The sequence below is a fragment of the Equus caballus genome, chromosome 11, assembly GCF_041296265.1.
Source record: "Equus caballus isolate H_3958 breed thoroughbred chromosome 11, TB-T2T, whole genome shotgun sequence".
Classification (NCBI taxonomy): Eukaryota; Metazoa; Chordata; class Mammalia; order Perissodactyla; family Equidae; genus Equus; species Equus caballus.
Window position 1 is genome coordinate 46,654,648 of NC_091694.1, and position 17,009 is coordinate 46,671,656.

Here is a 17,009-nt window from a genome sequence, read left to right on the forward strand (position 1 = left end):
ATCAACATTCACTCCAGATCTCCCTGCTGGGTGGGCCAATGCTTTGTTTGGCTTGCTTGCAATTTGACTGCCTCCTCTGCCCAATCAAGCTTCTTCCCTCGTTCTTTTATGGGTGTTGATCCCTAATAAGACATGATACACAGGGATAAAGAGATATGAAATAGGAAACGTTCGAGGACAGGTGGTTCACTTCCAGCTATGACTGTGGGTCAGAGGGTGGAAACTTTCCAGGCTCTATTCATGAATGAGGCAGAGATTTCTTAGCCTTTTATTTTTCATATACAGGAAGTCTGGTTCTAGATCCCACTGACACGAGTCCTCTGCTTCAGCTCCTGGCTGATGGGAGTTAAAATCTCATCCCCTGAAGTTCTCAGTAGTCCCAGAGGGCACCAATACAACTCGTTACTGCTGAGAGTTCACTTTCCCTTCTGGCTTCTGGTGATTTTCCCTCCTAGGCTTTCAAACTTGGCTATTTTTTGGGGGTTAATGACAGAAAGGCAAATAGAGAGTTCCAAATTTCTGGACATTGGTAATTCAAGGTTAGAAAAGAAATCAAAACGGAAACTTTTTATCTTCTATAACGTTAAAAATCTATTGGTCTATCTTGCATTTTGAATGAATCTTTTACCCATAGGTGATTTGTCACATAAGGCATTGATTATTTGGAAAATATTGGCTCACTGAGTTAACAGAATTATGTATATCTTCCAAATGGAAAATTTTCCAAAATTCTAATATTTGCTTGAGGGCTCAAATATTGTTACTGGCAGAGAACACTGTCAGTTGTTTTCTTTACAGGGATAGGCTCACTTTATTCGTTTTTGAGACAATATCTGCCAAATACTCAAGTCTGAATAGCCATTGTTTATCAGTCAATTGTTCTTTTGGGTAAAAATGGCGTTCCATGAAGTGGCTAGTTCATCTCAGACTCAGTCGTACAAAGACCGCCTCTCAAGAAAACCGATGAACTTCAGGATGCAGGCGAGCTCCATGTGAGCTTCCCGCTTCGTCACACGGAATCTTAAAAAGGTATATATCAAGAGTTGAAATTTAATAAAATAATTTTACTGCTTTGTCAGAGATATTCTTTTGTTTAGAATTTTATCTAACACTTTCTCTACATCTATTAAGATGACTACATATTTTTTCTTTTAATCTGTCAATATAACAAATTACATTTGTGGATTTAAAAAGCGTCAAATTATCTTTACATACCTGTGATAAATCCAAACTAGTCATTTATTATTATTATTATTTAGAAAATACTCTGTTGTATTCAGTTTACTAGTATTTTGTTTAGAATTCCTGTGTCTGTGCTCATAAGTGAAATTAGCCCCTGCAATTTTTCTTTCTTGCACTTTTTTCTGCCTTTGGTATTAGGTGATACTATACTGATCTCACAGAATGAGTTGGGAAGTTTCATTATTTTTTCCATTATCTGGAAGAATTTGAAAAAAAAATTGGATGATCCAGAACTTGCTGAAACTCGCCTGTAAAACCATTGGGATCTGATATTTTCTTGATGGAGATATCTTTAACCACTGGTTCAATTCTTCTAATAGTTACAGGACTTTGTATTTTTCCACTTATTTTTGAGTCAACTCTGGCAAGTCACATTTTTCCAGAGATTCATTCATTTTGTCCAAATGCTCAAAATTGTTGGCATAAATGTCAATAATACTCTTTTAACCTATCTAATCTCAATTTTGTCTTTAGTTTTATGCATATTTTTTCTATTGTAGTGTTTGTGTTTTCCTTTTTTCCCTTGTTTAATCTTCCCAGAAGTTTGTCCACTTCGTTATTTTCTTAAAGAACTAAACTTTTTATTGATTTCTACTCCCAAGTTCTTTATCTCCTTCCTTCTGCTTTCCCTGCACTCATTCCATTGTTCGTTTGTTCCCAAATCCTAAGAGGACACTGCTCAAAAACATGAAGCTCTCCTGTTTCCTAATATAATCACTCAAGAATGTAATTTTCCCTCAAAGCACCGTGTTTGCCATGTCCTACAAGGTTTGACAGGCAATGTCTTTATTATTACTCAGTGCTAGATAGTTTCAAGTTTCCACTTTAATTTCTTTTCTAACCTTGAATTAGCAATGTCCAGAAATTTGGAACTCTCTATTTACCTTTCTGTCATTAACACCCAAACCCATTGAGTTGTGATCTGAGACTATGCTCGGCCTATCTATTCCTTGAAATTTGTTGAGGCTTTCTGTGTGTGTGTGGTCCAGTACATGAGTAATTCCTGCAAATGTTCTATGTGTGCCCAAGAAAAACATTCTCTTTCTAATCATTGCATGTAAACTGCACCTAAGTCCAGATCAAGCGCATCAACCATGCTGTTCAGTCTCCACATTTTCACCATTCTTCTGTCCATCTGACCCACTAATAATCAAGAGGCCTGCCAAAATTTCCTTTCATGATGGTGATCCTATAAATTTTCACTGTGGTTATACCAAATTTACTTCACATATTTTCAGAGTTTTTTTTAGGAACACACATACTTAAAGTTGCTTTATCTTAGTGACTTAAGAAGGGACAACGCAGATCAAGATTTTTGGGGCCTGAAGTTATATAATTTAGCGTCCTGTATAAGAAAAATAATACAAACCATAAATTAAGAATTAGATAGGGGCCTTGGATCAGGTTCCTGCAGGAAAAGGGGGAGGAAACTTGAAGAGCTTAAACTTCGCTTGATTTAGAGTGTTGTGGTGTATCTCAAATTTGCCCTGAGTAGTAACAATCTCCTTCCCTAACAATGCTCTTTGCTCTGAAGACTCTATTATCTGCTGTTAATATACCTACATTCAGCTTTCTTTTGATTAGTGTTTTCCAAATATACCCATTTCTCTTCTGTTGCTTTCAAGAAGTATGTATTCTTTTAGTATGTCTCTTTTAAATACATGTATTTAATTTTTTTTTTAAAATTTTTATTTTATTTTTTTTTCCTTTTTCTCCCCAAAGCCCCCCAGTACATAGTTGTGTATTCTTCGTTGTGGGTTCCTCTAGTTGTGGCATGTGGGACGCTGCCTCAGCATGGTCTGACGAGCAGTGCCGTGTCCGCGCCCAGGATTCGAACCGACGAAACGCTGGGCCTCCTGCAGCGGAGCGCGTGAACTTAACCACTCGGCCACGGGGCCAGCCCCATGTATTTAATTTTTTAATCAATCTATCAAACATTGCCTTTTAATTGATGAGTTTGGTCCATTTACATTGTCTGTAATTTTTTCCTCTCTCAGTAGACTGTGAGCTTCTTATTCACGTTTGGAATCCAGGTTGAGGCCCCTAAAGGACATTCAACCATGATCAATGGAAAGAATTGATGAATGACTGAAGGAACATCAATCAATTCAACTCTACTCATCAAAGTCTAGGTTAAATACTGGCTCTGCTGATTCCTCTGTAAAGGATTGCTCCCTCTTTCAAATTGCCACAAATCAGTGACTCACCTTCTCATTAGTTGCGATTCATTTTCTATTCATTGCATTGTCACAAGGCATGTTGAACCTAGTGGAGCTTGGGTCTCACAATTACCTGCCCACCCCCGTCTACTGCCTCCACCACTGCTGCCGTTTGTGAGTGTGTGTTGATATGTTTGAAAGTTTAATTAGAGGGAATGATGGAGTTTTTCCATGAAGAAGAGATGGAGGTGAGGAGCCATGGAAGTAAAGGACAGGATGGACTTCCCAAGGAAGAGGTCTGACTTCTTTCAGAGAAAAGGAATGCCAGAAAAAGGCAAGAGAGGAAGTATTGCTTTGGAGCCCAAGGTCTAAAAATCAACCCAAAGCAAAAGAGAAGAATCTTCTTGCCATTTCTGCCTGGACAGCAGGGGCTGTATCCAGAAGGACTATGGGTCAGTACAGAAGCAGGGAGCTCCACCTTGCAGCCTATCAGGTACGGGGTGGCCTCACCCAGGACACCTGCAGTGGGGGTAGCACAAAGTGTCTTCTATAAATGGCTTACAGGCAGCAGGCTCCTTAGAGAAGGCCATAGCCCAGGTACATGAGTGGATATCTGTTAGAGAGCATGAGTGACCTCCCTAGCCTTTAACTGGATATGTCTGGATAAGGCTGGGACTGTGGCCAGGCAGTTGAAGGATTTGATTCTGCAAACATCTAGTATTACTGTTAATGTGACCTTATTTATAACCAAAGCTGGTGAAGTCTGGGGGACATTGAGTTACACTTGCCTGTCTTTTCTTTACCACAAATCAATAAACTCATTCTAAGCTGGATCTGTGTGCTAATCACTCCTGTATGGCCCACAGGATAATGCCTTGCATATGGTAGAGGAAATTCTCAGTCTCCACCTCAATGCCCTTTCCAAAATTGTGCTTATGTTGACCTCTGGAAGACTTTCCCTAGGAGAAGTCTTCCCAGTGCTCCGTGCATGTCTTTGTTCCTCAGGCTGTAGATGAAAGGGTTCATCATGGGGGTCACCACAGCATACATCACTGTGGCTACTGAGTCCTTAATGGAGTGGGTTTCGAGGGGCTTCAGATATACCATACTAAGTGTCCCATAGAAGAGGGAGACCACAGCCAAATGGGAGGCACAGGTGGAGAAGGCTTTGTACTTGCTAGAGGCTGAGGGTATTCGGAGGATGGCTCTGACAATCCAGACATAGGACATGATCATTATGCCTAAGGGGGTGAAGAAGATGAAGCAGCCTGTAGTAATCTGCACTGTGTGAATGACTTGGGTGTTGGAACATGCGAGCCTCAGCAGGACATACATCTCACAGAAGATATAGTGGATCTTCCGGGACCCACAGAAGATCACCGTGGTCATGAGGAAGGTGAGGAAGAGGCCATAGAGGACAGAGAACACCCAACACAAGGTGAGGAGCAAAATACAGAGCCTAGGGCTCATGGCTGTTACATAGTGGAGGGGGCGGCAGATGGCTACATAGCGGTCATATGCCATCGTGGCCAAGGTGAAGTTGTCCAGAGTCACCAAGCAGACTAAAAAGTAGAGCTGTGTCAGACACCCTGCATAGGAGATGACTTTGTTCTGGGACTGAAGGTTCGCCAATGTCTTGGGGATTGTGTTGGTGACAAAGAAGAGGTCGGTGAAGGAGAGATTGGCCAAGAATAAATACATGGGAGTGTGCAGGCATGAGTCAGACCCAATGGCCAGGATGATGAGCACATTTCCCACCACTGTCACCAGGTACATGGACAGGAACATCCAAAACAAGATCTGCTCCTCTTTAGGACTCTCTGAGATCCCCAGGAGCAGGAATTCTGAGACTCCACTCTGGTTTCCTCCATGCATTTCCCCAACTTTCTGCAATATTGGCAACAACAAACATTTATAGCGTACTCAATGGAGTAAGGACATTCAGATAAGCAAAATCAGCTATTTTTCAGCATTAAAAAATACCTTAGATTAAATTTTATAATTTTTAAAAAATATAGGTGATCAAGTAATAACAGAAAAGCATAACATGGAAAATCTTTATGCAACTTAGACATTCCAGCAATGTCTAATCTGGCATACTCAATATTATAGAAATAATGTGTATGTCTTATTTTAATTAATTAATTAATTAATTTATTTATTTTGGTGAGGAAGATTAGCCCTGAGCTATCACCTGTTGCCAGTCTTCCTCTTTTTGCTTGAGGAAGATCTAGGAAGATTGTCGCTGAGCTAACATCTGTGCCAGTCTTTCTCTATTTTGTGTGTGAGATGCCACCACATCATGGCCTGATGAGCAGTGTGTAGGTCCATGCCTGGGATTGGAAGCCAAGAACATCAGGCCACTGAAGCAGAGCACACGAACTTAGCCACTGGCCACCAGGCTGGCCCCACTATGTCTTATTTTAAATCCTATCATCTTACAATATTCTTGAAGTACTTAGAGATTAGTCTGCTATATTTTGACATTGCATAGATTTTAAATGGGTATTTAAAACAGGGGTATGCATTATAGGAAATGTTGTACAATTGGACAAAAGAGGAATAAGTAAAAATATTGGAAGGGAGAAGAAAAAATTATCGTTATTTGCTGATAGGATGATCTATCTAGGAAACCTAAGGTAATCAACTGAAATGCCATTAGAAATAAAAAGACATTCTGGTAAAGTGGCCAGTCACACAATGAATAGATTAAAAACTAGCGGTGCTCTCATAAGTCACATAGTGCAGTGATTAAGACTCTGCTGTCAGAACACTGGAATTCAAGTCTGAGTGCTGCCACATACTAGTTGTGAAACCTGTTACCTGAGTTCACTAGTTGTGAAACCTCAAGTTACCTGAACTCTTTTAAGACTCCATTTCTTCATTTGAAAAATGGGTCAGGTGTGGATAAAATTAAATAACAAATTGCATAACACAAAGAGCTTGCATGTAGTGAACACTCAACAAATATTGCCTATTATTATAATATATAAACCATAATGAGGAATAATAAGGTCAAAATCCAGTGTGAAACAATCCCATCCACATTATCAACAAACAAATGGATTCATTAATATGTTAACAAGAATCAGGCAGAATCTTCAAATTCTCTGGAGAGGCATAAAGTAAAAATTTAATAAATGGATAGACATACCAAGTTTCCAAATAGAAAGCAGAAATATTGCAAAAGTGCAAATTCTACTATTAACATATTCAAAGTCAAAGTTTTAACATGGCTTTTAGGAAACAAAAGCGAAACTAAATTTCATCTAAAAATGATCTCACTCATAAGTAGAAGATAAAAACAACGACAAACAAACACATAGCAACGGAGAACGGATTGGTGGTTACCATTGCGGAAAGTGGGGAGGGCAAAAGGGTGAGTAGGCTCACATGTGAGGGGATGGACGATAATTAGCTTTTGGGTGGTGAACATGATATAATCTACACAGAATTCAAAATATATTATGATGTACATCTGAAAGCTTTATAATGTTATAATCCAATGTTACTGCAATTAAAAAAATAAGTATGAAAATAATCTGGGGAAATGTAAAAAAATAGTGTAAGAAGGGGAGAGTTTCTCTGTCAAAGATAAAGGACTCAAACAGTGTGATACTGGTGCTGGAGTGAACAGGTCAATAGTACTGGACAGAAACTTCAGAAACAGAGCCAAGAACATGTGGGGTTTAGTGAATTATTATGATAACAGGTAAAGGTTGCATTATGCGATAACGGCATTGGGACAACTGTCTAAGAATTTTGGGGAAAAGTTAGATTAAGCTTTTGTATCTTACCAAATATTTCAACTTTACTAAAGACTAAAATAACATTGTGGTGTACACTTTAAATATCTTACAATTTTATATGTCAATTACTGTGTCTTTTTCCTTTTGAAAACTTAATGTATATGTAACAAAAAGTTTTAAAAATCCCAAAAAGGAAATATAAATAAATTATATCAAACCCTGCCATGTAGAGAGAGAGAACTACTGCTCACATTTTGGTGTCTTTTTAGTTGAGACTTGAAGGACAAAAAAGCCAATCTTGTCAAGCACTGGTCAGGGAGCATTGCAGAAAGACAGCTGTATATGCAACAGCCCTGAAGTAGGGAAGATCTTATGTTTCAGGAACCAAATGTGGGCCAGTGTGGCTGGAGTGAAGAGGATGTCAGTGGCATATGAGGTTGTGCAGTAAGAAGTGATCAGATCATGCAAGCCTTGTTAAGATTTTAAGATTTTTATTCTGTGTGCAGTAAAGAGTTTTAAGCAGCATGGTTGATGTAAATGGATTTAAACAGAAGTGAATGTATATATTTAGCAACTATCTGTCTCTTTGTATTTTACCAATAGCATTTCAAAAATCAAATATGATTGTTACATTTTTGATCAAACTCTTTTCAGTGCTTATCAAAATATACTATGTTAATAGCTTTCCTACTGTTGAAACATACTAACATTCCCAGTATAAACTACTGAAACTGATTTTCTCATATTTTATCTAGATTTCTATAGTCATATTTATAAATGAGGTTTATCTATAGTCCTTTTCTGTATGTGTCATCTTTATCATCTTTTGGTATGATTTGGTTTGCATTAGATTCCATATTAAACTTGTGTTCATTTATTGTCACTTTCTAATATTTGGAATTTGTTGGAATTTCTTCAATAGCTTAAGATATAAATTTTAAGATATTCCATAGAATTGTTTTTCCAAATAAAAATAGCTTTTCTTTTTACTATACTGCAAACTATTGATTAAAGACAAAAACTTTACAGCGTGAATAATTCAAGCAATGCAGAAAGATCAAAATTAAAATTTAATTTAGCCAAGGCAATTAGTCAAGAAAAATTAAAAAAGGCATCGAGATTGGAAAAAGTAAAACCATATCTATTCATGGATGACATGATCTTGAATATAGAAAATCCTACTAAAAAACTACTAGAACTAATAAATGGAGTCAGAAAGGTTGCAGGATACCAGATCAATATAAGAAATCAATTGTATTTCTTTACACTTGCAACAAACAATTTGAAAACGAAATTAAGAGAACAATTCCGTTCACAATAGCATCAAAAAGAAAAAGATCTGTAGGAATAAATTTAACAACAGAAATGCAAAATTTATACTCTGAAAAGTACAAACGTCGTTGAAAGAAACTAAAGATCTAAATAAACAGAAAACAATTCCATGCTCAAGGATTGGAAGACTTAATATGGTTAAGATGGCAATAATCCCTGAATAGATCTACAGATTCAGTGCAATCCCTATCAGGATCCCAGCTGACTTTTTTGTAGAGCTCAACACAGGTTGATTCTAAAATCATATGGAATTGCAAGGGACCTAGAATGGCCAAAACAGTTTTGAAAAACAAAAACAGACTGGAGGACTTCACTTCTCAATGTCAAAACTTACTACAAAGCAACAGTAATGAAGAACAGAAATGTGGTACTGCCACAAGGATAGACATATAGACCAATGGAAGAGACCTGAGAGTCCAGAAATATATGCTATGTCTAATGTCAACTGATTTTTGACAAAGATATCAAGGTCATTCAACAAATAGTGCTGGGTCACCAGGATAGCTGCATGCCAAAGAGGTGGACTCTTGCTTCAGGATATATACAAAATTTAACTCAAAATGAATCAATGACCTGAATATATGAGCTAAAACTATGAAACTCTGAGAAGAAAACATAGGCAAATCTTCATGACCTTGGATTTGGCAAAGGGTTCTTAGATATGACACCAAAAGTATGAGCAATAAAAGAAAAAATAAGTAAATTGGACTTAATCAAAATAATAAATGTTTGTGCTTCAAATGACACCATCAAGAAAGTGAAAAGAAATCCCACAGAGTGGTAGAAAACATTCGCAAATTATATATCTGATAAGGGACTTGCATGTAGAATATATAAAGAATTCATACCTCAATAATGAAAAGAAAAATAACCCAATTAAAAATGGACAAAGATTCTGAAGACATTTCTCCAAGGATGATATATAAAGGGTCAGTAAGTGCACAAAAAGATGCTCAACATCATTAGTCATCAGGGAAATGAAATAAAGGCCACAAGTAGATACTACTTCACACCCTCTGGCGTGGATAGCATAAACAAGTCAGATGATAACAAGCATTTGCAAGGATGTAGAGAAATCAGAACGCTCGTTTGCTGCTAGTGGGAATATAAGATGGTGCAGTCATTTCGGAAACAGTCTAGCAGTTCCTCAAAAGGCTAAACTTAGAGTTCCAGAAATTCCACTTTGAGGTATCTCCCAAGAGAAATGAAAATACATGTCTACACAAAAAGTGGTACATAAATGTTTATTGCAGCATTATAATATCCAAAAGGTGGAAACAGCCCATATGTCTGTCTCCTGTGCATGGATAAACAAAATGTCATATATCCCTACAATGGAATATTATTCAGGCATAGAAAGGAATGAAGTAGTGGTACATGCTACAACATGGATGAACCTTGAAAACATTATGCTCAGTGAAAGAAGTTAGTCACGAAAGACGACGTATTATAAGATTCCCTTCGTATGAAAGACCAGAATAGGGAAATCTATAGAGACAGAAAGTTGATTAGTGGTTGTTTAGGCCTGGGAGAAGGGTGGTGGGTAACAGGTGACAGCTGAAGAGTACAGGGTTTCTTCTTGAGGTGATGGAAATGTTCTAAAATTGACTGAGGTGATGGTTGCACATATCTGTGAATATACTAGAAACAAATGAAGTGTACACTTTACTATATGAATTGGATGATATGTGATTTATATTTCAATAAAGTGTCAAAAAAGAAGTCAACCAGGAAAAAAGTATATCTTGGAGTAGTAAAGAGTAGTTTGGATACTGCAGAAGATAGAATCAATTAATTGGAATATCAGTTTAAAACGTCCCCCAGAGCACAAAAGAAAAGAACAGCGAAGTAAAGATGATGAATGACAAGACAAACAATGGGATGTAATTTAGGAGAAACTGAGAGACGAGGCACTAGGGAATGCCATTCCTCTACTGGCAGTTCTTTCCTCTCCTCCCTGTGAGTGCTCATGCTCTTGAAGGTCTCCTGGCCATGGCAATGGCTCTCTTTCTGGGCCATCCTTCTCCTCAGTCCCCATTGCTCTCATAAAAGGGAACCATGGGATGAAAGCCGCAGTCAGTTCCTTCTGTCTCCAAGCCCTGGGGCAGTTCCTGGTGTATTTCAATTTGCTCTTCTCCCTGTCCCACTGACTGCTTTCATTCCCAGTCCCTGCTGTTCCTCACCTGCTGGTTTTCCAGGACCCTGTTGAAGACAATCACCTACCAATTTTCTCCCCGGCAGACCCTGGGGGGACTTTGTGCTGGATCCACTGGCTCTTTTGGCACCTGACAGCTTGTTCCTCAATCCAAACCCATTTCTCCATGTCATGCAGTGATTTCCCTAAGTTCCTGGCCTATCATGTCATCTATTTCCCAGACTTGTTTTCAGATTTTTAAATTACTTTTTACATTTCTTTGATCATTTTGAAGTGGTATATTCACAAAGGAGGGAAGTAAATATCCCTTATATTTTCTCCTATTAAATTGTTTCATTAAAAAAATGATGTGAGGACATTCTTCACAAGAATGGCCTTGAATGCAGAAAACACAATGAAAAATTGTCTTTTCCCCTCATTAAAACACCATAATACAACAACAAAATACAAACAAAAAAATGCAAAAAAGGAAAAAATATTTGCCATGTATGTGATAGACAAAGGCTTAATATGCCAAATAGAGAAAGACCTAGTATAAGCCGATAATAAAATTACCAACCCCCCATAGGAAAATAGTAACAGACACAAACATGCAATTCACAAAAGAAGAAATTCAAAGTCAGTAAACACGTGAACAAACATATAGCTTCACTACTTATCAAAAAATGGGAGAAGCGGGCAATTTTATATTTGATGAAAGGAAATAGACACAGCTGTCTAGAGGACAACTTGACATTCAATATCATAAGCTCTTAAATAGGATATCCCTTTGAGCAATCTCAGTTTTAGGGATTTATCTTAAAATATAATCAGATAGAAACATATATATGTAGGCATAAGATGTTAAATAGGGCCTGGTTAAAAATGTAGTAATAGTTAAAGAAAGTGCACAATCCATACAATTAAAGGCACACAATGAAACCATTATAAATAGGTATATATTCCACATATATATGCTTTCATGATAATTGACAAATTAAGAGTGTAATTTATTCTTACCTAGTAAGATTGAGGGAGGGGAAATGGGGAGGCACAGCACTGAGCAAATGATTGGATTCGTTATGTCCACTAACAGAGTTGAATTCCCAGATATTCAATGTTTGTGATACAGTGGAAGGAAATTTTGAGTCAGACGTTTGAGTCCATGTCCCAGCTTAACACATACAAGTATTTTTTTGAGAAAACAACTACTCTATACTGAATACTTGGTTAGACAATGTGTTAAGTGCTTTATATATGTTAAGTACTATATTTATTTCACAAAACACCATTGTTCCTATTTTTCCATGTTATAGTTAAGACGGCCAAGACTTAGAAGGTTAATGAGTTTCCTAATGCTACTCAACCGGTAACTCACGGAGCTGGGATTTGACCTCCCTTTTCTGCCTTCTAATTCCATGCCTTAATGACTCTGCCACATGTTAGACAAGAGTAATGGTGCCTAGCTCACTGTGGGTTTAGAGAAGAGATGAAATACTGGATGAGGAAGCAATTTTCCAACCTTAAACTGATATGTAAATAGAAGGTGCTGTTTGGGGATCACAAAGGGAGTTCTATTCTTTACCATTTTACCATACCATTGACTATCTCCCAACCCCCGCCTGTGGGAAACCCTGCTCTCAGGACAAAGAGGCATCAGGGGCTCAAGTCTTGCCTCCATCCTGGGCCTGGCTCTGCCTACCATGCAGTCAACAACAGCCTCAGCCCAGCTGTGTCTGTAGGGAACGATCCAGGATGTCCTAGGGAAGACTTGTTCGTGGCTGGTTCCTGGTACTGTCTACATGGGAGAGAGGAAATGTATCATTATGGACTTCCCATCAAAGGGTGTGAATGGCCCAGGTCAGGAGCTAGAAAATAAAAGAGACATGAAGATGAGCCTGGCTATCTCTCAGAAGACAAGTGCTATGCCAACAAAGGGAGTTGGCATGGAAAGTGAATTCACCATCACAGAAGGCATTTGAACACGCTGCTTGATATAGTGGGCTGAGTGATCATTTCAGAGCTGATTCAAGCTTCTGGTGGAGGTAGGTGATAGTTATGTGCTCTTTTAACCCTAACATTCAAATTGTAGAGTTATCATGTGGTACTCCTTTGAAATTGGAGTGGAAATGGGAGTGACTCTTAGCACAGGCTTTAGAGACATTTGTGTGTACAGTTTCCCACATCTCTTACTTGTTACTATATAATTCACCTGTGGTTCTACTCCATGAATGAGGTCATTTATTCTCTCAGTACTTAAGGGAAGGTTTTAGCTGAAGAGATTTGCCCAGGGTCACTGAGTGATTTGGTGGCAGGGATGAGGCTTTGACCAGGTGTTCCAAGCCATGTGTTTTCTTTCTGTTAGCCTAAAACAGGAAGGACATAGAAAACCTGGAACCAAGAGGTCAGCAAGGGGTAAGATGCTTGCCTCTTAGAAAAGCAAAGTGTTTCAATGAGAATGGGAACTGATGGGCTCATCCCAGAGACAACTCCAAGACCCCCAGTGACCAGAGGGTGAAAAAGAGCACCATGGTGACTTCCTGAGTGACCCAAACCCTGGGCACACTTGCCACCACCTCTGTTTCTGCCATGGAGACAAAGGTCTTCCATCTCCTTAGACCTCATCAGAAAGGACTTCCTTCTGCAGTCTGTTGCCTGGATTCAGGGTGCTCTGGGACATGTGCCTGACAGGAGGGAGGGTAAGAGGCAGGTAAGAGGGCTGGGAAAAGTCAGAGGACACCCAGAGGAATCGATACCTCTGCTTTCTCGCCCTCAAAGCAGGCATCTCTTGCACTTTAGTGTGCATCAGAATCACCTGCGATGCTTTTGGTAGGCCCTGCCATTGAAACACTGGTTCAGTTCTGAGAACCAAGTCACTTTCAGTAAGCACCCAGTGATTCTGCTTGTACGCTTTTGGAAGCCCTGCTCTGAGTCCATAAGAGTCAGCGGGTTCTGAACACTTGTGTGGTCAGACTGCGTTCGAGACACAAACCCCTGTTCAATGTAGCTGGAAGGAAAGGGGAGAATGCAGGGAGTATGAAAAAGGGGCTCCACATTTGACCTTGGAAAACTGGCCTCTTGTCCTCTGTTGCCCCAGCTATGTGGTCTTGAAGAGGGCCTACAACCTCCCTGAGCCTCCTCATCTCACCATGAAGCCTTTCTTGCAGGTTTGAGAGTCATGTGTAAAAGAGCGCATTGAAAATTGTAGAGTGCTGGAAAGATGGGAGGGATTGTTACCTTACCTTTAAGTACAAAGGAGTTAGATTATATGAAGACATTCAAAATGTGTATGTTTGTGAGAGAGAAAAATGGAGAAGAAAGAAATAAAGAAGGGAGAATAGAGGCAGCATGAGCCAGAAATGTCCAGACCTTACCCACTGCTCTGTGCTGGCCCGGAGTTCTCTGGTTCTGCCGCCTCCACTTTTATCCTATATAGGATGAAGTTTCAATCAGGGTGTAAAGGACACTAAGACATTGCTTTCTGAATTGGACTTGATGACTCATCCTGTTGACTAATGGTGGGAAGCAGGGCATTTGGTGCCTGGATAATCAGTCCCTACAAAAGAGGAGACAGAAGGTGAGGCTGTTTATGCCCTGACGAGGTAGTGGGTCTGAGAACTGATGGCTGGATCCTAAGCTCATAAAGAAAGGGGCTGAATTGGGACCACATCAGGCCTATTTATCAGTTTGGGAGAGGCCTTGGGGAGGCAATCCCAAGACAGCTTGTTGAGATGAACCTGGATAATTGCTCCATTGTTGGTATCTATAAGCAATGGTCTTGGGAAATGTCTTGTTTACAAGGAGTAAACCAACTCCACCTTGGGAAGCATTCCTAAAAGGTGCTCTAGGAGTTAGATTAAGGCAGAAATAAAGAAGATATGTCGCACATTGTGCAGCTTGGCTTTGAGTCATCAGAGGTCTGGAACATCTTAAGCACTAAACTTGGATTAGGCTGATCCCAGATTGCTAGTGACTCCAAGTATGAAAGAAAAGAAAAAAAATCATATTTGGACGAAAATAACATTACCTAGACCTCAAATATTTCTCTCAGTTATATTTTCAAACACAATATCAAGCACAAAACCAAAGATAGGCAGACACAAAAGGAAATAAGATACTGAAAGCAAGAAGCAACAGCTGAAAGGCATACGGGGACTCCAGATAATATAACAATCAGACAGAATAAGAAATGACGATGCTTATAATGTTTTAGGACATAGAACAAGCATGAAAATTTTGGCAAGACTTTTTACAAACTGAACAAACATGAGTAACCAGCAATCAGATAAAAAACACATTACTACCCTTGCAGAAATCCTGCCATCTTCTCCTCTAGTCATGTTCCTGCAAGGGCAGTGACTCCCATAGCTCCTCACAGCATAAATCAGTTTTACCCGTTTTTGTACTATATTGAAATGGAAGTATACCTTTTGTACTCTCTTTTTTTGTCCTCTTCTTTTACTCAACATTATATATGTGAGGTTCATCCACATTGTTGTATGTGTTTGTAGATTGATGGACATTTGTAGTTTCCAGTTTTTGGTTGTTATGAATAGCTCAGGTACACATTCATCTTGGGCACCCATAGATAGGAGTGGAATTTCTGGATGATAGGGCAGGTGATTTTTTAGTTTATAAAATGAGTTAAACAGTTTTCCATCATACTTGTAACAATTATCCTCCTTCTAGCAGTGTGTGAGAGTTACAATTGCTCCATATTCTTAACATGACTTTCTATCTTCCCATCCTTGTCATTTGAGCATTTTGGTAGTGTGTAGTGGTGTCTCACTGTGGTTTTAGTTTTCATTTCCCTGCTGACTAATGAAGTTAAGCACCTTTTCATATGGTTATTCTCCATACGTATATCCTCTTGTGTAATTTATCTATTCAGGTCTTGTGCCCATTTTTCTATTGGGTTATCTGTCTCTTTCATGTTGATTTCTGGAGTTCTGTATGTATTCAGGTTATGAGTCCTTTGTCAGATGTATATAGTAACGTCTTCTTCAACTTTGTGGCTGACTTTCATTTAATTAGTGATGAGTATTGAGAAACAGAAGATCTCAATTTTAAAATAGTCCCATTTATCAATTTTCATTTTATAATTAGTGCTTATTGTATCTTGTTTAAGAAATCTTTGCCAAATCTTGCCAATATTCTCCTATACATTTCTCTAAAGGATATATTGTTCTATCTTTCACGTTTAGATCTGCTATCAATGTAGAATTGATTTTTATGTCAGATGAAGGAGAGCTCAAGATACATTTTTCTTTCACAAGTATGGATATGCAGCGGTCCAGTCCCCATTATTGAAAAGACCGTCCTTCCCTACTGCACTGCACTGTAAATCTTTATCGTTAGTCAAGTGACTGTACATATGTGAATCTGTTTCTGGAGTCTTTATTCTATTCTATTTGTCAGTTTGTCTATCCCTGCATCAATACTCCACTCCTTAATTACTATATCTTTCAATAGGATTGATATATAGTTTAATTCCTTTGTTCTTTTCTTCGGTATTTCCTTTGCTAATCCTGGCTCTGAATTTCCATATAAATTTTAGATTAAGCTTGTCAATTTCCTCAAAAAGACTTGCTGGGATTTTATTTTATTTATTTATTTTTTTAAAGATTGGCACCTGAGCTAAAAACTGTTGCCAATCTTCTTCTTTTTTTTCTGTTTTATCTCCCCAAATTCCCCCCGTACATAGTTGTATATCTTAGTTGCAGGTCCTTCCAGTTGTGGCATGTGGGATGCCACCTCCATGTGGCCTGATGATCGGTGCTATGTCCAGGCCCAGGATCCGAACCAGCGAAACCCTGGGCTGCAGTGGAGGTCGAGAACTTAACCACTAGGCCATGGGGCTGGCCCCCATGGGATTTTAATTTGTATTGCATGGAGGCTAGATTAATTTGGGGAAGAATGGTTATCTTTGTAATACTGAGTGTTCTAAATCATGAATGTGGTATGTTTCTCATTTTTTTGGTTTTCTTTATCTCAAGCATAGTCATGTAGTCTTCAGTAGAGTTGTTTCCCATGTTCTGTTAGATTTATTCTTATATATTTGATGCTTTTTAAATGCCATGGCAAATGGTAATGTTTTGAAGATTTTGTTTCTACTTGTTTGTTGCCCATAGGTAGAAATGCAATTGATTTTTACGTATTGATCTTGTCTCTGGTGATCTTGCTGGAGACAGCTATTGATTTCCTTTGGTTTGTCTGTAGATTCTTTTGCATCTTTTATGTTTACACTCAGGTTTGTAGATGATGAATTTTTTTCCTCCTTTCCAATCCCTATGTTTTAAATTTATTTTATTTTTTGACTTATTGCACTGACTAAGCTTTCTAGTACAATGTTGAATAAATGTGGTGATAAATGATCTTGATCATCACTGATCT

General features: G+C 38.6%; 1 pseudogene; it reads right to left on the reverse strand.

The window, feature by feature from the left end:
• Positions 1-4,334: 4,334 nt before the first annotated feature.
• OR1D3DP (olfactory receptor family 1 subfamily D member 3D, pseudogene) lies at positions 4,335-5,276 on the reverse strand (annotated as a pseudogene).
• Between the last annotated feature and the right edge of the window lie 11,733 nt (positions 5,277-17,009).